The sequence below is a fragment of the Parus major genome, chromosome 2 (assembly GCF_001522545.3).
Source record: "Parus major isolate Abel chromosome 2, Parus_major1.1, whole genome shotgun sequence".
Taxonomy (NCBI): Eukaryota; Metazoa; Chordata; class Aves; order Passeriformes; family Paridae; genus Parus; species Parus major.
In genome coordinates, this window is record NC_031769.1 from 38251133 (window position 1) to 38277150 (window position 26018).

At 38.1% G+C, this 26018-nt stretch overlaps 1 protein-coding gene across 3 annotated transcripts in view; it reads left to right on the forward strand.

The window, feature by feature from the left end:
* Window positions 1–26018, forward strand: part of RARB (retinoic acid receptor beta) — a 319504-nt gene that overhangs the window by 83645 nt on the left and 209841 nt on the right. Inside the window, exon 1 of one of the 3 annotated variants that reach the window (XM_033511908.1) lies at window positions 13030–13144. The exons of the other annotated variants lie outside the window; for them this stretch is intronic. The gene's annotated coding sequence lies outside the window, so the exon portion shown is untranslated. Of the gene's footprint in view, window positions 1–13029; window positions 13145–26018 lie in introns of those variants that run through there. 3 annotated transcript variants of the gene reach the window in all.

The following is a 26018-nucleotide window of genomic DNA, read 5'->3' on the forward strand; positions in this document are numbered from 1 at the left end:
AATTATGCTTTACTGGAGGACCTTTCTGTGCTCAGCAGTGTGCAAATACCCTACAGCAAATAGTCCTTGTGTTCAAAGGGACTCTGGTGTCAGTAGACAAGGCCTGCATTGGGAGAAGGAGCTGAGACCAAATAAACATGGGATGGCAGCAAGTACCTTGCCAGGAACAGGATTATTTATTGCTTTGTTTGTTTTTTGAGGGTTTTTGTCTGTTTTGTGATGAAAGGGAGTCAGTTACATGTCAAGAGGACAAACTTGAACTCAGAGGAGAGGAAAAAGAGTAAGCGAAACTTGGAGAAGCAGATGCAAGGACATGACAAGGCAGAAGAAGAAAGCCTAGCTGAGAAGTTTGGGAAGAACAGAGAGCAGGGGCAGAGGGAGAGGAAAGTGTTGTGGAGGGCAGTGGACATGGCTGAAATGGCAGTGGTGACCATGCTGTAGTGAAGAGAGGGAAAGAGGCATGTGTTCAGGGTGAGCTGGATGGCTTGAGTTGGAGTTGCTTGAGTTGGAGTTGGCTTGAGTCTTGAGTAGAAGTGGAGTGGGGATAGATTGTTTGATCTCACATTCTGCTGGTGTCAGGTTCAGCAGAGTACTTTGCCAAAGGCAAGGTACAAATTTTTACTTTTAAGTAATGATTTAGTGATCACTAAGGCTAGTGCTTAAACAAAACTCATCCCAGTAAGTGAAATCCATTATTAGAGTACATCTACATTGATTGTCATGCTGGATCTTTATCCTCTCCCAAGTGTAGCATGGCACATTATCTCAGCTTTCTTCAGACGGATGGTTAATCCATAGTCTTTTGCTGTCTCAGCACACTGATTGGGGATGAACTTGAGACAGATGGAAAGTTGAAGTCAAGTTCTATAAGTAAAAAAGAGTACATTGGTTAGCTCTGTGCAGGCCTTTAATTTTCCTCAGTGAAAAAAAGCGTGCCAAATATTAAATAGAAATATTCCTGACAGCTGTGCTGCAAAATAGAAGCCCAGGCAGGGGAAACCAAAACACAATGGTCTGTGTTAAGCAGAAAGACAGGTAGTGTTATCACAGCCATCCCACTGGACTTTTAAATGTAGGGGTTATGTTTCATAATCCATCTTTTGCTGGAAATGGATTTTAAAAAAAAAATAAAATGCTGACCACAGAGCCTGCACACAGGATTTTGCTGAGCTGTGGCAGATGAGTTGCATATCTGTCTTCTGACAGATCTTTCTGTAATTTGAGTCATCAGTAACTGTTTAAAAGCAGGTAGGTGTGTGCTCTTTTCTCACTGTGGTGCTTCTGAACATTGCATATGATCTTGCTTCATAGCACCTTGAGTGTGTTGGTTGGTAAAGTATTCTCCCCACCTTAGATGGCAAGCCAAAATTATTCTTCTTGCATTTCAGGATTGTGAAATAGTCCAGTGAGGATTTGGGTGTTTTCTTTCATTTACGTTTGGTAATGTTAGAGATGACATAGAGGAGAACATGCTACCCTGGGAGGTGTGGTGACAGTCATGGGTATTTGGCATTGTGCTCTTTGTTCCAGTTGTTTGTTAAAATTTAAGTAAATAAAGAGCTAAATTTTCCCTTGAGCTAGGATGGTATTTCAAGAGACTTTTACTGTAACTAAGAGAAGTTGCCTGAGTACTCTCAGGGGATGAGTTTGTTGTCAGTGTCATTACTACCCTGTAGTGAACTGAGTCTCAGCATAGAGGCGGTCTACAGAACCTGCTGAATGTTAAATACATGCAAATGTAAGAGGTATGCACATATAGCAGTAAATCTGTTCCGTAATGTATGTAGTTTTTCTCTAGGTCTCATATAAAACTGTGAATATAAGGACTCTAAACAGTAGTATTTTCTTCCAAGCAGATAAAATGGTATTCCGTTGTACTATTAAAGTATACTCTCAGGGGTGCTCTTGAGGTTGATTTCCTGATTGGATATTGTACATTCCACCTTTACAGCCCTTTAAAATATTTACAGTAAATATCACTGTGAAGACAGTGTAAAATACAAAGTTGGAAAAAACTATTATACTTCATGTTTGATTTTTGCATATTTTCAAACCTCAGAAAATGAAGTGATGCTTCATTAAAAGTAAGATTATCTAGACAATGAGTGTAAACACTTGCAATATGCTTAAAGAGCATTATAACTTTAGCAGGATACAAGATTTTAAAGAACTGAATTTCTTTGTCTCTGCCATTTTCAGTTATCTGTAACATAACATTTAACAGTCATAGTGCATATAATTCACCCTACTGCTTCTCAGATTCATATGAAACATTTATTTTCAGCACACAAATATATATATAGAAAACTTAATGCTGACTATAGAACTAAAGTACTTGAGAATATTTGGGACATATATAAGGAATAGATTGAGGTTTGCTGGTGCTCTTGATATAAATCATAAAATCATAGAATAAGTGGTCTGAATTTACCAGCATTAAGATACAATTGTAAACAATTCAACTAAAAATTGTGCCATAAAATAATGGCAGCTATTGTTTTCTCTGTGGTTGCTGATGAGCCTCATTGTGATAGATAGGGAGTAGATTCTGACAGACTGTGTTGTTGGTCTTGTCATTTTAATTTTCATGGGTTTTATTGGTAAAATACAGATCAGCATTTTATGGTTAGAACCGTTACCGACAGCTTGACATGCACTCGTATTTAGTGCTATCAAAATGACACTTCTGCTTATGTAAACTTACATGCTTATTACTTATGTCTCCCAAGATAATTGTTCGCTAAACAAGGCAAATGTAAACAGGAGGCTATTTTTTCAGAAAGTTGCTCCTTCAGCTTCCTGTCCATCCCAAAGGTCAAATCCTTTTTTTGTGAGACCAAAACCAGCTGCTGACGCAGTGGTGACAGTGAAGAATGACAATATTATGATCTATGGTATGGTTAAGAACTCGGAGTTAAAGGTTGTAACAGAGAAACATCCTTTCAGCAGGTTTCTGCAAACCTTAATAAGTGGCGAAAGAAAAATGCTTTTGAAATGGGCACTCATTTAGAATGCTTATTTCTTCATAGTTTAGTCTTTAAGTACTTTCTTTCCTGCAGAGGTCTTAGCTGCTGTGGTGCATTTATATTTCCTACATTGTATGAAATACCTGAGGTATTTAATAAATCTGTGATGCCACCATATCTGAATAACTCAAGAGTGTTGTCTCTAGCCCTGGTCATACTGCCACTGTGGAAAGTTTTATTAATGTTGTACAGCACACTGAGGCTTGTAAAAACTCAGGTAAAGGGCTGACTGATGATGGAGGAGGACACTCAGCCCAAGCTACAACCTCTGATAATCTGCTCCCACCTCATCTTTCACCATTACTGCTCAAGTTGGTTCCCATCTGTGAAAAGGTTTGGGATGGAGGCCCAGATCCCTGGAAGTGCTGTGACCAAGGTGTAACTGTCAGATAAATTTTTTTGGGGTAGTGGTAGGAACAGTCTTGTTGGCACCACTGTGAGGACAGTGGCAGAAGGGCAAATGAAACCACACATCCAGGAGCTCTTCTGTGATGATCTGTTGTGGTTTAAAAAATTATCTCTGTCCCAGAAAATTTACTCTGTCCTGGCTAAACCCAGTACCTGAGGTCTGGCACAGGCTTTTGGAACAGGCTGCGGAGCAGATACTTGTGCTGCATGAGGCTCAGTGCTCATGCTGGGTTCATCCCCAGCACTCAAAGCTGTTTTAGGTTTGCACATAAGAGCTCTACTGATTTCCCTTCCAAATAATCCTCTACAAGCCTGGTGGAAGAGGTTACATTTATTCATAGCCACCTGTTTGTTTGTTTATCGTGGACTGGGGGGAAGTTTATTAGACTTATTAGACATTAAGTTTATTTTTGGTTTTAGCTTTTAATGCTGGATGTTTTGCTGTGCAGGATGTTTCACTGGGCAGCTTTTGCTGTACTTTTAAAAAAAAGGTTTAATCACTTCTCTCTAGTGTTCCATATTTTTTGTGGAATTTCAGTGATGTTTACCTAATTATGCTATTAATTTTTTCTTTAATTAAAAAAGGCAGAAGATCTCTTTAATGTGTTCATTTTTGTCTTAAAAGAAGAAGGTGATATTTCATGGAACGGTTGGGTTGGAAGGAACCTTGATAATCTAGTTCCAACCACCTCACTGTGGGTAGGAATTTCACTCACCAGATCAGGGCCCCATCCAAATATTTCCAGGGCCTGGAATGCTTCCAGGGATAGGGCATCCACAACATTTCAAGGAGAATCAGGTTTTCTGGAGTAGGCTGGAAGGTGGTGTCCCCTCATGGTGAACTACTGTGTTCCTACTTGCAGTTAGGAGTTGCAAAAGTTGAGTGCTCTCAAAAACTGGGTTGAGAAGGGATGGGGTGCTTGCTGGAGGAAGGACAAGAGACAGTCTTTTCATTGGTCTGATTATTTCTTTTTTCTCAACAGACAAGAGAAATGTGCTAGTTATACATCTTAGAGAAAATGCAAATAAGAGAAAATGGGATCTTACAGGAGAATTTCTGGAGTAACCTCACTGTTACCTTTCATTACCTAAAAGGAACTACAAGAGGTTCTTTATAAGGGATTTTTTACAAGGACATGTGATGACAAGAAAAAGAGTGGTGACTTGAAACTGAAAAAGGTTAAGTTTAAATTAGATAGGAAGAAATTTTTTACTGTGAGGGGGGTGAGGCTCTGGAACAGGTTGTCCAGAAAAGCTGTGTTTGCCTGGCAGTGTTCAAGGCCAGGTTGGATGGGGCTTTGAGCAACCTGGTCTAGTAAAGGTCTCCCCGCCCATGGCAGGGCTGTTGGAACTAGATGATCCTTAAGGTCGCTTCCAATCCAGACCATTTTATGATTCTTTGAATTAATTGTGGCAGAAAAAAAAAAAAAAAATTGCTTAGAGAAAGATGTTAAAAATCTGCTTGCCTATTGCAGGAAAGGAAATGGCAATTTCCCTTATTTTTCCAGACCATTCCTTTATTTTTATGTGCATTCCTTGTTCTGAGCAGTCAGTCGAATTTTGCCATATTTAAACTGATATTTTAGAGTTTAATGTTGTCAACTAGCAAACCTTGTAGAGCAGTAACCCAGCTAATGGTACAGCTGCCTCAATGAGATGTGCTGCTAAAGCTAGAGAAACTAAAAAAAGAAAAGAAGTTGGCTAATTCTCAGTAGAGGGTAGCAATGGCAGGTAAAAACATTGTCAGTTAAAACATATTTTATCATGATTACCACAGAACTCATTATTATGATTAAAGATGTACTAGCCATGACATGCGAGCTACATGCTGGTAGGAGAAAATACCTGCTGTTTGTAGGTTATTATCAACCTCCTTTGAAGAAAATCAGTCTTTCTTTACATTTGCAATGCAATGAAACCCCAGGCATTTCTTTGTATCTTTAATTTAAGCATGCTTTTCAAACGCAGACACACAGCTGCAGTGAGCAACAAAATGGGTTTGTCATGTTTTGTGGCATCCCACTAAAGAAAAAGGGATTTTTTTTTTGCCAGCATCTATGTTAACATTTTGGATTTGTCTGTTGAAATTCTATTCTATCTATCTATATGAATAGAAGAAGAAACTTTGTTAACAGTGCTGAACAGAGTACTGCACCCTATTTTGAAACCGTAATTTTAATTATAATTTTATATATATAGATACATAATTATAATTTATAATGTTATATTGTACCATAAATAACATTAGGGGAAATTGCTGCCATGAAGAAAATCTAACTAACTGCACCACAGTCATTGGTTTTAACAGTGATTTGCCTATCATAGGGTCTGATGGAAAAAAATGACAAAAATGCAAGTATAAAATGCGAGTTCAGATATAACTAAGCCCATTTCAGAAAGAGTTTATTCTAAGTGTTTGCAGCAGTTATTTTTCATGCAGAAATCTATGTTAAACATCAGCTTCAATAAGCTCAAGTTACTTGGCCAGATAGTTACTGTGCAAATATTAAACTGCCTGCTTTGTCAGTGAACCGGCGGATGTGTCATTCCTCCTATCTTTATTATTTTTTAAATAATTCAGCACATGTGCACTATTAGCACTGTAATGTGAACTCTCCCATGCTGAGGATTTTATTTTGCCTGAGAAGAAAATGAGCTTTGTCTTTCAAAAGGCTGTTGATATCTTGCCTTTTATGACCAGCTATTGTCTCTCAATGAACACATCTTGGTAACTTGATGGTAGTAAGCCTAAATATTATAGGAAGAGGAAGCCCTTCCATTTGCAGTTGTGTTTGTGTAAACTTAGTGGTTTTACTAACTACAGAAACTCAAAGACCGGCTAGTCATGTCTTAAGAGGTCAGTCTATACCTATGGTTTAACCTAACATTAAATCACAATTTTTATTTCTCTTTTCAGCATGAGTTATTTAATTAGATTATTTTTTGGTTTTAGAATTTGATCCATTTTGTATCCTCTTTTTTTTTTTTTTTTTCTTATTGACTGATGTAAATTCAGCTTTCTATCTCCTTTTTTTTTTTTTTCCTATGCCTCTCACTGTTGCTACTTACCTTGGATGGCAGGTTATTGGTTACTGCCTACGGGAGCCTTTTCCATGAGCTAATTTAGCTGTCAGTCTGAAATTGGTAAAAAGGATGAAAGATGGATCATAGGCCTGGGGCATGCCTAGACCAATATCTAGCATATCCCTATCTGGAAGTACGCTTATTAAAACAGATTTGAAAAATATTTTTTCCCAATCTTGCTCTGCCATCATTTCATCCAGCTAAGAAAAACATTTTCACAGTGACACTACTGATTCTTTGGCAGCTCGCTTTTTTTTTTTTTCTGAAAGGAGAAAACAGTATTTAGATACAAGATCAATAGAAAAGCAAATAGACTATTATATTCCCTAGAGAAACCCCTAGAGAGAAGACAGATGTGCAGAAATTTAATATTCTTGTAGGCAAAAATCACAAACATGGGGGTTCTGTTCAGCTGAAATGAGCTGTGGTAAATGTGTATGAAATAAACATTTAAAAAGAAGTAATAAAAAGAGGAAGGCTTTCAGGCTAGGCTGAGGTGCTTTGTTTGAATTTGTGACCCCTTCAAAAAGTAATTTTGCATCTACAAATAGTGCGTATCTTAATATTAGATGGTTCAGGCCGAACTTCATATAGTGAGTGAAAAGAAGGTTTCTCTCCATCTGGTCTTTTAAGATGTACTCATCCATTCACAAAGTTCATACAGGGAACTGTGTCTTTAATATTGCCTCCATTATTTATGGAGATAATTATATTCTTCTGCATGAACTTGAGCCCGTTGTTACTTGAATTAGGTATGTGTTTTGGTTTCTTTTCCAGAATAGCTTGCAAATAAGAGTAATCAAAATATGACTAATTTTCAATAACAAATTATGTGTGTCTGTCCACTTTCTGTATCTACTCAATGAAAGGAGTAAACTTAAACTTTCTATATCTGCTGTGTCAGGCTTCTTCCCGGAGCTCCTTGCACTGAACATCTAACCAGGATGATGGTTTCCCTCCTATGGGAGGGGCTGCAGGATGAGTGTTAAAGAAACACGGTAATTGGCTGATGTCACACTTCAATTGATGTTCTTGCACCTAGCCACAAGTCTGTTTGGAGGATTACACATTCAGCTTTTTACAAAAACACAATCTTTCCTCTCGCCCAGTCTGTTTTTCCAATCACATTTGTGTCAAGGTCATCATTCTCTTCTTTCCACTTTGAATTTGCCCGATGCTGAGAACTAGCTGTGGATCAATAGACCTCGCGTTTAATTTTAGACACACAAATACCATCACGGAGCTGTGAAAGCACTGTTAGTTTCTATTCTTAGTACTTAGCACATATCAGAAGCAGCTACAAGCTTCTGCCAGCTTGGACCTCATTTAGGTTGGACTAGATTCTCTGCATGCAGAATGCCGTACTGCCCTTTCCCTTAAGGAATGCATTTTCCAAAGTACAAGATATAATAGATGTGTGTGTGTCTGAGAGACAATACAGGGATGGAGAAATTTGTGAGAAAGGGAGAAATTCATCAATACTATATGTAGTTCTTAAGCTACTTTTAAGTGTGTTAAATCATACCTGTTACTGATGTTTTCTTCAAAACAGCATAATTTTGCCTCTACCAACTGCTTTGTGGAATTCAGGCATTAAATTGGTTTAAAGGGAGTTCTATATGCATAGTGTATCATCTTAAAAGTTGATACATTAGCATTTTTGTTAGCATTTTTTGCTTTCTATATCATGATGTCTTGAAAATGTAAAAACTGTTCACTGGACATATTTAACCTAAGTGGAATGTGTACTCGTGCACCTTGTTAGTTGTCATTGTAGAGGTCTTCTGTGAGTAGCTGTGACTCTTGATTGTGGAATTCCTTAATGGAATTCTTGTATACATTTATGTATTTTTTGCAAATGTCTCCTTATTAGCATGGAAATACATAGGAAGAGAGGTCCACCATTGCGGATGTGTGGATCATGAACCTGTTGATACCAAATTTTGTTATTCTTACTTGAAGGTAGTCTTGCCAGGAAAATAATGTAGGTTTCCAGAAGGACAGTTTGTGTTAACACTAGAAGAGTACCTTTAAAAAAATCTTGTATTATGAGCATCTTTTTCCTCTTCTCCAGATTCAGAGATCTGGAAGAAAATTTAGGGATGAAAGGTGATTTTTTTTTTTTCAGGCTCACAAATGTTAAGTAGTGCATACATGCAAGCATGGGAATCTGATGGAGAAGTTATGATCAGATAAGAAAACTGAGGTTTATCCAGAATGAACACCCTTAGGAGACAGAAAAAGAAATTCAAGTGTGCGCTAATTGGTCCTGTTTTAGTATAAACTGATCTGCAGTTTTATTTGGTTGCTGAAGGATGTAGACTTTCATTATCAGGTGTTTTGAATTAGGTGGTTGTGGTGGTTTCTCACTGCAGCTTCAAGTGGATGGTGCCTGCACATTCTGGATGCATGGGGCCTCTTTGAAAAGATCTTTGCAGAGAAGATAGGAGCTTGTGTGTGAGTTAATGCAGGTCTGGATGTCTTGTGCATTAGTGGCACTTGGGGACATGATTTAGTGGTGGGCTTGGCAGTGATGGACCCAAAGATATTAAAGGTCTTTTCCAACCTACCTGCCTCCATGCCATGATTCTGTATTTCGTGTGTGACCCTACCCTGTCAGAAATGCAAAGACTCCATCTTACTCCACAACTCTTGTGCTAATACCTGCTGCAAGCTGGAGGAGTGTAGCACAAGGAAGGACTGGGGAAAATGTGGTCTGGGACAGATGAGGTTTATCTCTTGGAAATGTGAAGTAATCCTAAAGGTTCTTGCTTTTGGCTGCACAGCTTTAGTCAGAGTTGTAAAAAATGAATTTTTCGCTTGCTGAAAATTAGTGAATGCTCTTCACAAGCATCTGTTTCTTCAGAGAGAGACAAAGTCTATGTGAAAAATGTTCTGCAGTGAGGACTGGGTGCAATAGCAAATATCAACTAATTTTTTGGCTTTAGCTTACTTTCATTTTGTCTGGTTTTTACTATATTCTTTGGCTTTCCAAAAGCTGCTGTGTATCAAAAAATGGAATTTTCGATGTCTGAAAAGAAAGGGGCCCAACCCCCTGCAGATAATTCACGTTGTCCAGAAGGGAAGAGACATGTGAGGAGCGATGCTAACAGCCTTTTGTCTCCATGTCCCCTAGTGTTTTTTTCTACTGTCTTGTTTGAAAGCAGATTGTGCGTGAAGGGTATTTAAAAATATCCAAACTGATCAAAATCATCTATGGCATGGAGGCAGAAATAGCCGGGAAAACAAACAGACCGGAGATGAAATATGGATGAGATAGACATACCAGTGTTTCATGAAAGAGAGAGCTTAAAACCAAAAGCCAAGAAACACAAATACAGAGAGTTAAAGTACAGATACTTTATGATTCACGTTACTGTCTTCAATTAACTATGATATAGAATTGCGCGATTTTTTCCCTTTCAAAAGCGAAATCCATCTCCTTGCTTATTTTTCCACTTGCTGCTTTCTGTTTAAGTTAATTCAGCAGTAATTGGATACACTGTGTCTAATTCTTAATAAATCAACGGAACTTTATAGTGATATTGACAGTGCCTTTGCTTGCCCCATTGTTTCTATCAAGAGTTTTATTCTGCTTCAAAACAATTTGCTGTGAACGCCCTTGTTTGTTTGCCACACTAGGCTTTGTTCTGGCTGAAAACTTTGATTTATAACTATATATAATTGATGGCTGTGGGGTAGGTGGACTATAGCTATTGCTCCTCCTCTTTTAATCTAGCTTTGCGTAGAAATCCATGTAGTGGAGCATTCTCAAGGGAACCAGGCTGGGAAATTCTCTGTATACCCAATGGGAGGCCATTAATCATAGTGAAGAGTCTCTTACTGGCTGCAAGCATGTTTGTGAAAGTCAGGAAAACAAAAGTGGACCACCTCAAAATGACTGATCAAGAGAATAGATGTTAAAGCCAATGTATTCATTGTGATACATCAAAAAAAAAATAAAAAAGGAATAGTTTATGTGTTGAAGTATATTTATTCAGATAGATTTGGCACATTTAAAGATACTTGATACACTAGTAAATAATTGTAATTGTCAGCATTAGAGATCAGAATCCTAGGAAAATGAAATGAAAGTTTTGGTGATTGCTCCTGTGGATCTGAGAGAAACTCTGAAAGCAGCAGATAAGAAATGCCCAAAGCATTTGCTGAATGTGTGTCAGAGCTGAGATGGTAAAAGAAATGTGCTAAAAAGTCTAAAATGTCAGGTGAGATTTCAATGAATATTTGTCACAAAAATGTCTCATTCAGAACTACCAAAAACAAAAATAAAAAAGTTGTGTGTTTTTTTTTTTTTAAATCACATTTTACATTTTTTCAGGAATAGTTTTTTCCCTGCAGCTCGTGCGTTCTGGCTGTGGTCCAGTGCAGGTGAGGAAGCACCTGAGAGCACCTGCAAGCTCTCAGAGGTGGTGCTCACCTGCACGCCGTAAAGCTCACCCCCTGTGTTACCAGGACTGGGGTCTCAGTGCTTCTGCAGGTCCTGCTGCCTTCTCCAATCCTTCACAAAAATGTGCTGCTCACATGCAAACCTAATGCGTTCCAGTTGTGACTGCTCTGAAGGTATTTGTACAACAAAGCGATTGTGCTCGAATTTGAGTGTATCCAAGCTGGATATGAGGTGGAGTTACAGGAGGTATTTTTGTGATTAAAAATTTCTGCCCAGCAGGGAGAAACCAAGAAAGAGGCTCAAATGCAGTTTTTAAGCACTGACAGTCTGGACTTTTTCCCATATAAATAGCCATAAACTATAGGAAGAGAGGTATTGTAATATGTCAGGACAACATTAGCTTTATTTACTAGACAAACAGTTGGGGTTTTTGACTTTAGAGGCTAAGTTTGATGCAGTCAAAGATAATGCTACAGTTTGTGTTCTCATGAAGCTGTGGTAGAGCAGCAAACTTAAATAATTTCTTTACCTCACAAAAGTCTTCAATGAACCTTCCTATCGATTCCTAACAATTTCAGCCTATGTAGTTTGAAATACTTACTAAAATTCATAAACTATTTCCTTGAATAAGGCTTAAATGGTAAAAATTGAAATAGTGCTTTCCAGAAATTATAATACATTGTTTCAATAATCTGTTAAAAGATGGAAACATTTTCTCCAGACATTGGTACAATAAAAGCTACAACTTATCCTGACAAAGTATTTTTTTTCTTAGTTTATACTAAATTTATGGCATTTGGGGAATAGAAGTAAGATACTAAGTTATATCTGGTAATTTTTTTAAGAACAAGGGGAAAAAACCCTAACTTTCCTGTGATTAAGAGAAATAAAAACTCACCTTTGTCTGTCTTTTTTCCTATTCATGGAAAGGGATTAATTTCAGATACATATTTTGCCATTTCCGGTACTTGTGTCCCATTTTTATTCAATACTGCTTTTTATATTAGCATGACATTTTCTTTTTTCTCATACTAAGTTGAAATAAAGATGCAGCCTATGTCCCAGAGATGTATATTCATGCTTGACACAAAGCACATGTTAAGCTCCAGTTATTTCAAGCAGAGCAAAAGCTTAAGATGCTCTCAGCTAAGGTGACTTCTCTGAGCAACTTTAGGTACTTTATTAAATTACAGCCTTGTCAAACTGAGTGCTGTGTCCTGTTTTAGTGGTGTTCCACGTGTGGCTGCAAAGCTGCCACTAATCTTAAATCCTTTTAATTACTGCCCCTTCACTTGTTTTCTTGTTTCCTGGCATGGTGGAAGTCCAACTGGAATGAAGTCCAGGCTGAAGTGTTCATCTCAACTATTCATCTTAGCTTTCCCTATTGTTATGTTTATGCAGAGTTTTATTAGACTCGTGGGATCAAAATGTATTCCCTTAGTTTTACAAAAAAAGAATAGCTTTTGTACATTCTTAGCATTTAAAGTAAACACAGCGAGTTTTTAAAGTGCTCCTTTTTTTCCCCAACTACTAAAATACGGTCATCTGTTCTAAGCATAAATCATAAATTCATTATCAACAGAGAGAGGTCCAGTGCAATATATATGCATAGTTGAATGATATAAGTGGCATTTCTGTGTAAAAAGTATTCCCTTGCCCAAGTAAACACTTCATAACAACATGAGTGAAAGGGTGTATTTAAAAAACGAAGGCTTAAAGCATGTTACTTATGAGTTATATGGAATGCAGTTTTTGTAAAATATGAAGCTCACTGGATATGATCCAAACCAGCTGAACTATGTTAAAAGGTATAATAAACAGTCATAGCTTTGCATGCAGTTATTTAATTGGCAAATAGATTTTTCTATCACTGTCACTGGCAATAGCAGCCATTTGATACCAGGGCTTGGATTAAATGTTTCATCAGTAGTGCCTATTTAAGGATCTTTATGGAACAACAAGTTAGTCCCCTGGGCAAGCCCATGTCAACTGCAATAAAGAGATCCACACAAGTGAATGAGATGTATTTTTGCAGGATTTACAGGGAGGCTACGATTCGCTTTTCTATCTGGATGCTTTGAGGGCTGCTTCCCATTTTGTTTAACAACAGTGTCTGCTGGTGGCAAATGTTGAATACCGAACATTGCATATCCAAAGGATTTTTATAGTTTTCTTGCGGAAACGGATTTATAAATGGTTGTCATCTTTCTGGAAATGGGTGAGTCTCTGACAAAAGCAGATATTGCAGGATTTCAGTAGTTTTAATTTTCTGGTAAATATTCTGCATCGAGACTAAACCTACAGATACTCTTAAGTATCTGCTGTGTTTTTTCCTCTCATTCAGACCTAAAAGTCAGAACCTTCTGAACACCTCTCTCACCCTTTTGATACAGGGAAAATGCAATATCTGTGGATTTCAAGATTGCTTGACTTTATGTAGTCCACTGCCCTGCTCCCAGGGTGCTCATAAGATCTGTGCATGTAGTTAATGCTTGCTGCAATGTTTTATAATTGGTTCATATAATATGTGCGTTTGTCATTTTATAGCACATTAGTTGAATTTAGAAGCTTTTTTAAAGTTAATTTTGAATATGTATCTGTGCTTGTCATGGAGCCTTAGTCAGTTCTTCTTGGCAGCTAGATTAATTTTTCCCTGGTTGATTTTAATTTCAAGATTTTGTTTAATATTTTTCATCCTGAAATTCTTAAAGAACAGGCAAAAAATACATGATATAGCTGAAATTGACTACATCTACTGTTCGTTTTCATGTCTGTGTAACTGTGCTGGGTATAAATTTAAGCCTCAGCTGTTCACTGGCATCTTTTTGATCTGAACTGGTGATACTGCATCTAACCTCCTTAGCTAGGTTACTGCTCTCTGAGGTTGAAAAGTGGAGAGCAAATGCCTCTGAGGTTGAATTAAATGAGCCGTTTGCAGCAGATTCAAACTCTGGTGAATAAGCATCTTTCAGGCTCGCTTGAAACAGTTCAAACTTTTGTTCACTGACTCTTTTCTGGTGTGAAGCAGAACTTATACTACAATTACCTCAAGAATTGATTCTGGGCTTCTGGTGAGAGTAGGAGAGGAGTCATCCCAATACACACGCTTGGCAATTTGTGTTCTCAAGAGGGTTTTTATACATATAGATATATGTGTGTGAGTGTATTTTTTATACCTCTATGTGTACCAATTATATGTGTATCCATATATATTTATATGTATTTGTATTTATAACTTTTTGTAATTTGTATATTATGTACATATACATATAAATTAGTAGGTGTTTTTCTTTTTACTTAAACATAGTTTCTGAACAAGACTCATCATTGTGTGTTTATCGTACATAGGAATACAAAAATTCCTAACTGCACATGGGCTCTATTACACCAGCTGGTAGTGCAGAAATGATTCTAAATTGTAGTATAGTGTTTTACACCCACCATAACGTCTTCACAGTCATGTCAATGTAGAAGGGCATAAGTTTAATGTGCACTTAAGAGTTATAACTCTGCAAATTTTTCTGTGCAAAAGGGGAAGGGGATTTAAGGAAGCAGGTGCATTGCTCAGCCAGTCCTTTTTTTCTCTACTCTCCTTAGTCCCTGTTTTTTCCTGCAGCCTCCAGAAGAGCTGCCAGCCAGTGTTAACTTAGATGTTGTTTGTGGTTATCTAGTCATGAATTTAGATAATTAACATAGGGCTGTTTTCATTCCATGGCTTGCCTCGTATGTGGCTCTTTGCTGAGCTAATGTAAATAATGGGTGTTTTTATGATAGAAACTGTGTCCAAGAGATATGCTTTCTGTCCCACTTAGGTCTGTCCTGCTTGTAGTTATATTAGAAAGTGAGTTTTAAGTTTTGTCTAGGGACTAGAATAGTGAAATCTTCTCATACCTGCAATATTATTGGTATTTTTAAAAAAGAAGAAAAAAAAAAAAAAGATTTCTGGTTTGAGCCCAAAGTAAAGTCCCTTCTGCATTTTACAGTAGCTTTCAAATGGGAAGCTCTCCTCACTTTGCTTTATTTACATTATTATTAAGGAATAGCATGCTGTAAAACTATGAAAAAACTACTGGTCTGTCCTTGAAAGCAAGACTTCAAGACTCTGTCTTCCTGAAGGACTTGCAGGGAATCATCTAACTAATCAGCTATTGACTGGACAGCAGGTGGAGATTGCTTAGTTTATTGATAAATCATCAAACAAGTAGATGGAAAAAAATGTTAGTGACTAATCTGTGTGTCTCTGTCTACTTAAAACCTTGAATTGTCTTCTGCCCTTGTGGTTTTGTATGCTCACTGAAGTTAGCAAGATTTTTGTGGCAATGAACATATTTCTAGAGCCAAGCCATTTCAGGATGTGCCCATCTCTGAATAACTTGTATTGCTGTTGCAGAAAAAAAAAATAAAAATCATATCATCATCACTAAATCTGATGAATAAATCTGTCCTGTTCCATTGCTCCTCACCAGGAACACACATCCCTAGGTTTCTGTGCTCTCTCCCCTGTAGGCTGCTTGTGCCCTCCTCCATGGCTCGAGGAGGGAAGATATGTGTATCAATTTGCATGATAGTTCAGCCTTGTAACCTGGAGTGCAGTGGCTGCTAATGTGTTTTTTGGGTAGGTTTTTCTGCTTGTACAGATTAATGACCCGATTCGGAAGCTGTTCTACATTCTGGACTCCTGCTGATTTCTGTTTGTGCAGAACTGCAAGGGAAGCTAACTCTGAGCATATATCCTGGCATAATTTATTTAGGGTCCAGTCCTGGTGCCCAACCAGAATGGAAATAATTATAAACTGGCCTTTGCACTTCCATCCTTCTTTCTCCCATCTTGAGGCAGAGATTTTTCCTATTTGCTGAAGGAGGTGCACTCAGTACTCTGGGCATGGATAGAGGTTTCTGTGGACCTCTGGCTTTACTCCAGGCACATCTTCAAGCTGCCATAGAGCACACAGTTTGGAGATGGGAAGTGAGTGTTTGTTTCTCCCTAAGTTGCCATGCCATGAGCTGCTGCACTATTTTGAGGAAAATTTGAGCATTTCCCCAGAGCATTTATTGCAACTTTAATTTGCACCTCCAGAACACTAGATTTTCTTGAAGTTCAACAATGGAAGTCTGTTCCCCTTGTCAAGGCCTCTGAGCTGTGGACCCAGCTCTCAGGGGAGCAGGCATGTGATGGGTCTGTCTGGCTTAAGGAATGATCGTTTTGCCTGTCAGTGATCCAGGAGTAGCTGTGCATGTTATCCTAGAGGGCTTCACCACCTGACCCCATCCTCATCTGTGGATATGCATCTCCAAGCTGCTTATTGCTTAGTGACTGAACTATGAGTTTTCCTTCTAGAAATCTTGTATTTCTGTCTCCTGGAAATAGTAATGGTCCTGAAAACCTATAGAAACCTTGTTTCCTAGGAATTTAAAGATCCCACTTCTATCCACAGTATAGAATGTATCTATCCTGTGATATCCCAATGCTGATATTCAACAGCAGTATATTTGTACCTAAATCTTTCCTGGCTTCTTGACCATACACTTTTGAGGAGCAATTCTTCCTTGCAGAAGGCAGCTCTTCAAAGTGCCTTGGAGATTTGTAATGCTAGAAGTAGCCAGGGTGAGGATGGATTACTAGGTAAAGTGCAGGTGCATGTTAAATTCAATTTATCACATTGATGCCACCCTCAGGTATGTGGATGGATGGGTTGAGAGATGCCTACCTAAAGCTTTAACTTGCTCAGTGAATACTTAATTCAGAGGATTTTCAGTTTTCACTGCTTCTAACAGCATTCTGCAGTCGTAGTTTCACAAGATTAGCTATTCTTGAATAGGTTTTCCATTGTGTTAGGTGTAGGCACATTGCTCTGCAGAATCACTCAAGCATGGATGCCTTTTTTTTCCATCTAGTTGTTTCAACAGCATGCCTATTGTGACCCCTGAGAGATTATCACTGCCTGGTAGGTAGTATTGTGTCTTCTTGTGGGGGATTTCATCTTTGCATTTCCTGCACATATTAATGGGGAAGACTTCTGCTGTGAAAATCCTTGTGTGTCTCCACATCTCTATTTTTCAGCAGCACCGGACACTCAGATTCTGATTCTAAATGTATATTAGTGTGACACAGTTGAGATATCAGTGGATTTATGTGATGAAATCCTTAAGAGCAAGTTATCTGATTTTGTAGCTTGCATTTGGCTTGTACTGTCTCCCGAGAATATCTATTTGCGTTTTCGTCAGAGACTTCAGAGGCAGTATCTTTTCAGATATGAAAAGTAACAGCAATAAACTACATTAGCAAATCCTCCTACAAGCTTCTTCTGTTTCCTCAAACTTCATGCTTAATAGTTGCTGGTAAATATTCTCTCTTTTCATCAAAGTAGCTTGTAAAGATCAGCGATTTTAAAGAATTCATGCTAAAACTGCACAGATCTGCTTAGTTATAGCTGCTAATTGACTGCAATATGAGAATAAAAAGAGGATGTATAAATCTAAAAACACTGCAAAAAGTTGATAGGAAAGTGACTGTGATTTTGAAATGACGCTGTGTCTTTTTTGGTCATGGGTGGGTGAGACCGGATTCATTTAATGCCAATAGCAAAGCGTCATTGTCTTCAACTGGTCTGAGATTTTGCTGTAATGGGTGTGGTGAGAGACATTTGACATTTTCACTTTGATACCTGAAACCACCACAAAAAAAAAAAGTAAAACACTGTGGTTTCTTTTTCTGTTACCATGTAGACTGTACTTCTGTTTTTTTTCCAAAGTTCAGCTCGTCCCTCACAGCTGAGCTGAAAAATCAAATACCAAATCTGATACACTTGCATTCCATGTGGAAAAGAAAGCCTGGATTTGGAGTCAGTCTTACCTCTGAATAGAGTCTGCTTTTTTAAACAAACCTATGCTGATTAATAATGCACTCCCGTACTGTGCCAAAGTAAATTTTGCATGAGGGTAGTGAAAAAATACATGAAACTTGATAATCTACAGTGAGTTTTAATTTTGGTTGATGTGAACTTGAAATCTAAGGACTCAGAATTTTACTAAAACAGTAAAGAAGCTTAATCTGCTGCAGTCTCTAGGAACTGCTGCATTTTGCATGTTTCTTCTGTAGGTTTGTGGAGTTTTTGGTTCTTCCAGAAAACAAAAAAGTCTGAAGATTTGATTCCTCTTTTTCTTTTCTCCCTGAGCAAAATCCCTTTCGTATAAAAAGGAAAAAGCAAAGAAGTGTAACAGTCCATAAGCTATTAATGCATATTGTTTATAATGTGTAGTTAAAGTGTGTTTCTCCTGGTACTGGCACTTCTAAAGCCAGATGCAAAGCCCGAGCAAGCAAGGGGATGCAAGTCTGGGCTTCAGCATCATGGGGAGATGAACTGGTGATGGTCTCTGTTGGGAATTCATGCTTCCATTAAGCTTCTGGGCTTTGACCATGGTGTTATCATTGTCTTTGTGCAGTCTGGATTTTGTTTCTTTGTATTGAGGTGTGCATCCACAGTGAGACTGCAGTGGAAAGAGCTGTGAGTTTGTAAGAGTAAGGTAATGCAGTGAGAGCGTGGTGGTAGTAATAAGAAAAATGTGTACTTTGAAGTGGATGTAAACATTTAAAAAGGAATATGTTTGCAGTTCGTGATTTTTCATGGTTAGCCTGAATACAAGAACATTAATGCATTGTAAAAAGATAATTTCTCTAAATACTGACAGCACCATCTTCGATGGAGGTGTGGAATCATTTTGCAGCTCTTCATATTTCAGCATGTCAAGATTGACCATGTTTTGTATTTATTCAGGAATTACTGCAGTGTAGCAAAAGGTGAAATTTTTGCTACAGTGTGTAATCAGTTCATCTGTTGGCTGGTGGATCAAGCTATGCAGAGAAGCAGTTAAGACATCACTCTCCTCTTAGCTGTTTGCATTAGTTTTGCATCCAGCTGCTTTGCCTCAGCTAGTGCCCAGTTCCGTTGTGCTCGACTCAGTAAATCATGGCTAATAAACAGCAATTTGTTAATGCAGTGACATACAAAAATATGGCAGTATATATAGGGCTATGGCTTTTACATGCTAATGAACTCTCTGTTCTTTATTGTATAATTCTTCCCCATTGCCTTTCTGTGATGGAAGTGCTCTGCTCACAGCCTCTGCCATGTGCAATGTCCCCATGGAGACCGTGTGCGGTGTACACCTCCCTTTTGTTATCTAATAAGTTCCTAGATGCTTATAGAAGCTTCTCTGAAATATACTGTGAAATATATTTCTCTGAAATATACTGTGAAAGATATTACTGAAATTAATACTTTGAAAGATTACTTATTACAATGAAAATAGTGATAGATGATATCAACTTTGTGAGAGGTAGGGGGAGGTGAGGGGCTAATTTATGATATTGTGAGCTTTATAAGAATATAGTCAAAGAATTTTATTTTATTATTTTTTGGCCTGGTGAGGATGCTGCCTGTCCCATTTACATTCCTTTTCTTCCTGCCTAGAATTGCCTTCTTTTGTTATAGGAGGCTGCTGTACCTACGTTATTGACTGGTGAGGTATCCAAGTGCTAAGTTTGCAGTTTTTGTGAAAGCTGTTTGGTTCTGATTATATCCGGCTCAATCTGTTCTGTAACTTTGTCTCCTTTCCTATTTACTGTTGTATGCCTTTATTTATAAATATCTTTTTTGTGCTCTTTTTTTTTGTATGCTTGGCTCATAAAATCACAGCCAGAAGTACAAGCTTTATGACTATAAAACAAGTCATGCCTACCTTGTAGACTGTGTCATCTGCTGTGATGTTGTATTCTATGTATTATCAATTTTACTGTAAGAGGAAAATTAGAGCATGCATTTTCCACATGAAGAAATCAAATGTAATCTAAATGCAAACCACAGGTTTTATTGCACAGTAATATTTGATAGCACTGCTATTACTAATCCCAGCATGACAAGAAACACAGCATAGTTATGAAGTTTGCAGCACTCATTTTTTAATGGTCTTTTTTTGGTTAGGAAAGCCACAAAGCCAGGGCAGATTGTTTGCCAGTTGTACTCTCAGACTTACAGAAATGTTAGTGGAATATTGTACATTTTTTCAAATAATTTCAGATCTGACAGGAATTCGTATCCTTTCTAATTTCCATGAAAACATTATTGAGTAGTAAAAATAAAATTAGATAATTAAACATATCCAATAAATACCTTATTATCAGTGCTTTTGCTTCTGTAGGGTACTTTATGGGGAGTTCTAAATTTTATTTATTTATTTTATTTAGGGTTTTAGGATCTATAATCATAGAAACAAAAGACGGATGATTGTATTACAGTAGAGTGCACCCACATCCCTGGTGGGGAGCACACTGCCACTGGGCTTGTAGGTTGTTCAGAACTGTGAATGAGCTTCTTTCAGTCAGTTTTGCTCAGCTTCACTAAAAGTGTTGGAACTGACTATATAATACAGTGGTGACCCAACAGTGTTATGCAAGTGTGCAGTTTGGGAGTGTTGGGTATGATAACCCATTTGCAGATGATAAATAGTACTGAGCATAAATCCTCAGCAGCTGTTGGGAACTCACCCTGAAATCAGAACCATGGTCCTCTCTAATATGTGTCTGAATTGGTAGTTAAAGTGAAGAATACTACCTACCACATTGTTGTTCCCATTAGATAAAATTTTCATACAGATCTCACTTTTTGAAGCAGGGTTCTAAACTTGGTGTATTGGACATGTCAGACCAGGAGAAAGTCAACGCTGCTGCACAGGCAGGCGCTTCAGGCTGGTCCCTGCTCCATGGGCATCAGTTCTACAGCTGTACATTCAGTGTGCTGTAACCATAAATGGGAGAGGGCAAGGAAAGAGAGTTTAATGGGGAAGTGAGGATCGTGCCACCATTTGAAGTCTCTTCTTTTATATAAGTAGGGAATGGTGCTAATCCATGTTCAGGAGGTAAATACATGCCTGTGTTTGTGATTGGCCAGACTATATGATGATAGTGGCTTCTTCCTTTTCTGTATGTAGGAGATTTGTTAGCTGTACTGAGAAAATAATGGTTGTCTACCTAGCTAGGGGGTTTTTTTGCCTTTTCAATTAATCTGTTACTGTCTGGATATCCAGTCTTGTTTCTGTTAAGGGATATTAGCAAGATACCTGGAAGGAACTGGCTTGCTTAAGTGATATACACTGTGACTTAAGATAAAATAAATCAAATTCAGAAGTAATATCACCAGTGCTTATGAACATGCTCCTTTGATCATATCTGGTTGATTCAATGTTATTTACTTTTGGTGATAATGGTTTGTCTGCTTTATCTTATCTGCTTTGTCAGTAGCTTTGACTCTGCCCATATTCACTTGTCTCAATTAATAATGCTTTTAGCTCATTGATTTAATTTTCTGACTGGCTGAATTTATCTGCCCAACTTTGCATTTGTACGGTTTTCCCAAATCTTCCTTGCAAATGCTCATCCCTTTCTTCTTCTGAAGGAAGCTAAGAAATGTTAGTTACTTCTGGTGACAGTGTCCAGTTAAAGGAGAGAGGATTTCGAGAGGGTTGCGTTCTGTGTGTTCCACTAAAACTATTTTCTCAGGAGGTCTTTACTTTCAAGAAGGCCATGGTTGTGCCTTGCTCTTCTGGATGCAGTTACAGCCAACCTTTAGGTTGTACTGATCAAGACAAAGTAATGAACAACACTGGAGCTTGTTTTGTTAGTTTTTAGAATTAGCTTTGTGTGTTAGAGCAGAGAAAACTCAAATATTTGTGGGTGTGCATGCATGCATTCTCTGTGCTGGGTGTAAGTTAAAGGAGTTTTAAATCTTCCCGATCCAGCATTGTTTTGGTGCTGAAAACCTGGAAATCTCTGAAATGCTGTGTATGAGGCTGCTGAAAATGTCACTGTGGATATTATCAGGTAGTATTCAGTGACACTTTCAGTCATGGCATCCTTCTGAACCTATCAGTTCTCCTAAATATGTATTTGTCTTGGAAAATCCAGGTCAATTTACACACTTACATGCTTGTTTTTGTTGACACCTTCTAAAATACATTCTCCTCATGTGGTCTTGCTGGTAGGTGGTTGTGGGACTGAGTCACTAGCTTCCAAAAATTAGTATACCGTATACAGATGTGCTATTTTAAAATATACTTGTAAAATTATTTTTTATGTATTTTATCCAGAGTTAAAGAGGATGTTGTGCAATTACCTCAAAACATACTCTCAGAGCTTACATCTCTTTTACAGCCACCAGGTTCAACAGGCTCTCACTTTTTTTAATGGTCTTCCCTAATTCTCATCTTCTGTAAAGCCAGTTTTTGGAGTTGGGTTCTTTCCCCTTTTTCCTCCCCTGCTTTTTTAATACTTTTTTGTTTGTTTTTTTTAATCTTTTACTTTTCTGTTTTGCTTTTTTTTTTTCTCCTTTTCTGTTTTATATTTCTTTGTATTCTGTGTCTCCTGTGTTAAGAAGAGAAGAGTGAATAAATGGGGCAGTACATAATGCAATAATATAAATTTTTATTTCGATTCCTGATTAACATTTTGAAGGTAAGTTCAGCAGGCAGTGATTATAATCAACTGAGGATGTCCAGAATACAAGAGAAAGCAGTACTTGATTACAGCAGTTTACAGTTTTACAGTTAAAAGATATGAAAAAACACAAATAGTCCCTTTGGGAAATGAAATATAATGGAAGTGTGGTTATTAAAAACTAGATATAATGTACACTAGTTATTACCTATTACAGTAAATCACCACAAGATGCAGGAAACATATCAGATAGATAAAACAGCCTTCTTGGAATATGTTGTCTTATTTTCCAGCGGATACTTTTTTTCTTCTTAGGCACTGAATTGATTTGGGGTGTGGAATTCATTTAGGAGCATGTACATTGCCCTTTTCAGAATGGCTATTGAAATGAAGTTGTTATCTGTGCTGAGCTGTAAGTCATGTTCCCCCGTACTCCCAGGAAAGCCGCTTCGAGGGGCAATCGTGTACACCAGGTACTAATAGCTATTAGTTACTTAGAGTTAATGATGTCGCCAGCCTTGAGTATTTCACTTATCTTAAAATGGAAGTGCATGTTGATTTCCATTTCACAAATGGAAAAATTGAGTCAGATGGAGTTCAAATGACTTTCCTGAAGTCACTAGCAAATCACTGTCAGATCTGAAGATACAATCCAGCCGCCCTCTCCCCTGTGCACTATGTGGTTATGTACAACTCTGAAGGGCCTGAGTAAGTAATTTTGGTTCATTAATGCCTTTGTGCTCATTTGACAAAGATATGAGCAACTTTACAGCTTTTCAGGGTCATTCATCTGGCATCTGCCTGTCCATCACGCACATCCAACACAGCTTGATTGAGTTATTACCACCTGGATCAACTGGGATCTTGCACTTCTGATATTCTTTGTGTTGTCATGTCCTGGATTGCCTGAAATAATTATTAGAAATTAAAACATTGCTTTTATTTTGTGGATTAGAGAAAGTGAGGGTGGCCTAAGGAGGACATCCAACTTCAGCCAGTGACTTTGTGTAAATCTGTTGTGATTCCAAGCATGCAGTGATGCTAACTGAGTCAGCTGTTATGTCAAGAATTTCTTTGATCTGTTAAATTAATATGGTTTAATTAGATTAATTAAACAGAAGATAACTGGAGATGAAGAAGGAGGTCAAGAAGAAAATTATTGGCAGTTGTAGCCTTGTGTTGGGTTATCCTTGGCTAACTGCCAGTTATGGCTGCTCACTCCTGCATTCTCCCATGAGATGGAGAGAAAATAGAAGGAAGGTGAGAAGATTTGTGGCTCAAGATAATGACATTTTAATCATGACAACAAGAGCTCTACACAGAAGCAAAGCAAAAAGAGTAATTCATTCACTACTTCAAATCAGCAGGCAGACATCCAGCTGCTTCCTGGGAAGCACGGCCTCAGCACACATGGCAGCTGCTTGGGAAGACAAACACCATGACCATGAACATTCCCCCTTTCTCCTTTGTTCCTTGAGTGTCCACTGCCAAGCACAACATGATGTGGTCTGGAGTATCCCTTTGGTCAGTGCAGGTTGGCTGTCCCAGCTGTGTCCCCTCCCAGTCCCATGCCCTCTTCCAGCCTATACACTGGAGTGGAGTGGTGCAGGGCAGAGTGGGCACAAGAGGAGGTCATGCTGCTATGCAAACTCTGCTCAGCAACAACAAAAACATCAGCAGGTTCTCAACTCTGTTCCAGCCAAAGATTCAAAGCATGGCACTGTATGGACTGCTATACCAGCAAGACCAACACAGCAACTAAACATGGATTTACAACACTGAAGGGTTGAAAACATATTTTATTTTGGCAGACTATTGAAAAAAAAGCTACAAAACCAACCAATGAAAAAACCAAACACCCCCCAAACCCCCTTTTCTGAGGAGTGAACAGCAGCAGGCTAACAATAGCCATTCATAACACCAAATTGTTGCAGAGAGCATTGGGTAAATTTGACATGAACAATTTTCCCACAATGAATGGAACTCAGTCTGTGCATCTTTGGGAGTGGGGTAAGGAAATGACACTGTCAAAGCCTCTCTGAAACACCATATACTGTAATGGCAAAATAACCACAGATAGCTGGAGAGACACTGGGATTACAGAATATGGGGGGTTGTGTCAAAGGAGGATGTATTCATATCTGAGAAGAGAAGCAAAGGTGATATTGGTAGAGACATTTTAATTAGCTTACATGCCAGTACGGTTTTTGTTTGTATTTTATTAATAACTTGATCCATGACAAGGTTGTGGAAAAGCCTGTGTTTGGGCAGCTAGCAAGAGAAAGCAGTGGAAAAAACCTATAACTTATTTCCAGGCACTTACTTAATTAAAATACAAAACAGGCAATTTGGTCTCTGGATTTATTTTTCCCATGTAGACTAGAAGCAATAAGCTGAGATTGCAGAACAAAAAAGGTACACTTGAACCTTTTTATCTGGACTTTTGAGCTGCTTTTTCTCTGAGATGGATGTAATCCAGTCCCAGATTTAAGATACTGAGAGGTGTATGTTTGCCTAACCCTGGGTGGGAATTCTTCACTTAGGAAGCCCTTAAATCTTAATGGGAGACTAGTAAGCCTTGAAATTTGTTGGTTTACCAGAGTTTCAAGTGTCATGGAGGTGAGATGCAGCCTTGGGGACCTCTTATGTAGTATACTCATGTCCTTCCTCACCAACACCTGGAAAAAAACAAAAAACATACTAGAATTGTCTTCTGGTGCTTCTGAAATGTTCTTTTCTGAAGGAGTTGTGGTTTGTGACCCTCCCATTTCTGGCTCTGTGAGTTTCCACCTGACTGACCCCATGAGCTGTGGTGGTCTCATTGCATATGGGTCTCTCACTCTGGATGGTGCCTATAGATAGCCCACTGATGAGAACTGGTCTGGAGATGTGGAAAACTTAAAGTTGGGAAGTGAATATAATTTTATTTTTATTTCAGTTTTTCTTGGGATTCCTTTCTTGAGCTTTTAGAAGCTGCCATTGCAGGGATTACTTCACTTGGTGTTTGCAACCTTGGCTCATAGCAGCTTCATACCAGCTGCTTGGGAGCAGAATGGGTTGGCAGCAGCAGGTATGCTCACCTCACTGTCCATCCCCTCCTATCTGAGACTCCAGACCCTAGCAGTCACAATGTATTCATGTTTTAGAAGCAGTAAAACTAGTGATGGGTGACATATGATGGTTTTAAAGGTTAGTTTTGTAACTACTGAAGTCAAATAAAGTTGTTTTTTCTGGAATTTTTTTGCTAGCATGTTTAAAATAAAGCTTAAATCAACAAATTTTAAAATAAATACTATTTTTTGCCCATAATCATCTTTATCATAATGAAATGTAAAAAGGATTTCCCTGCTGCAAACAAAGCAGAAAACATTTTCACTTTCCTCAAATTATTGTGACCTGTATTTATAATAGGAAAGAGCTGAACTTCTTCTAAAGTTTGACTAAAGGCTGTTCTGAACTGGAAACTGCAGAAATGAATTTGTATAAAATCCAGTTCTAATGTGTACAGTTAAGATGTATTGCAACTACAACCAGCCTGTGTAGAAACACATGGGACACGTGTGAGGGAATGGCTATGGCGCAGGCTGAGGCTGAAGTGATGAAT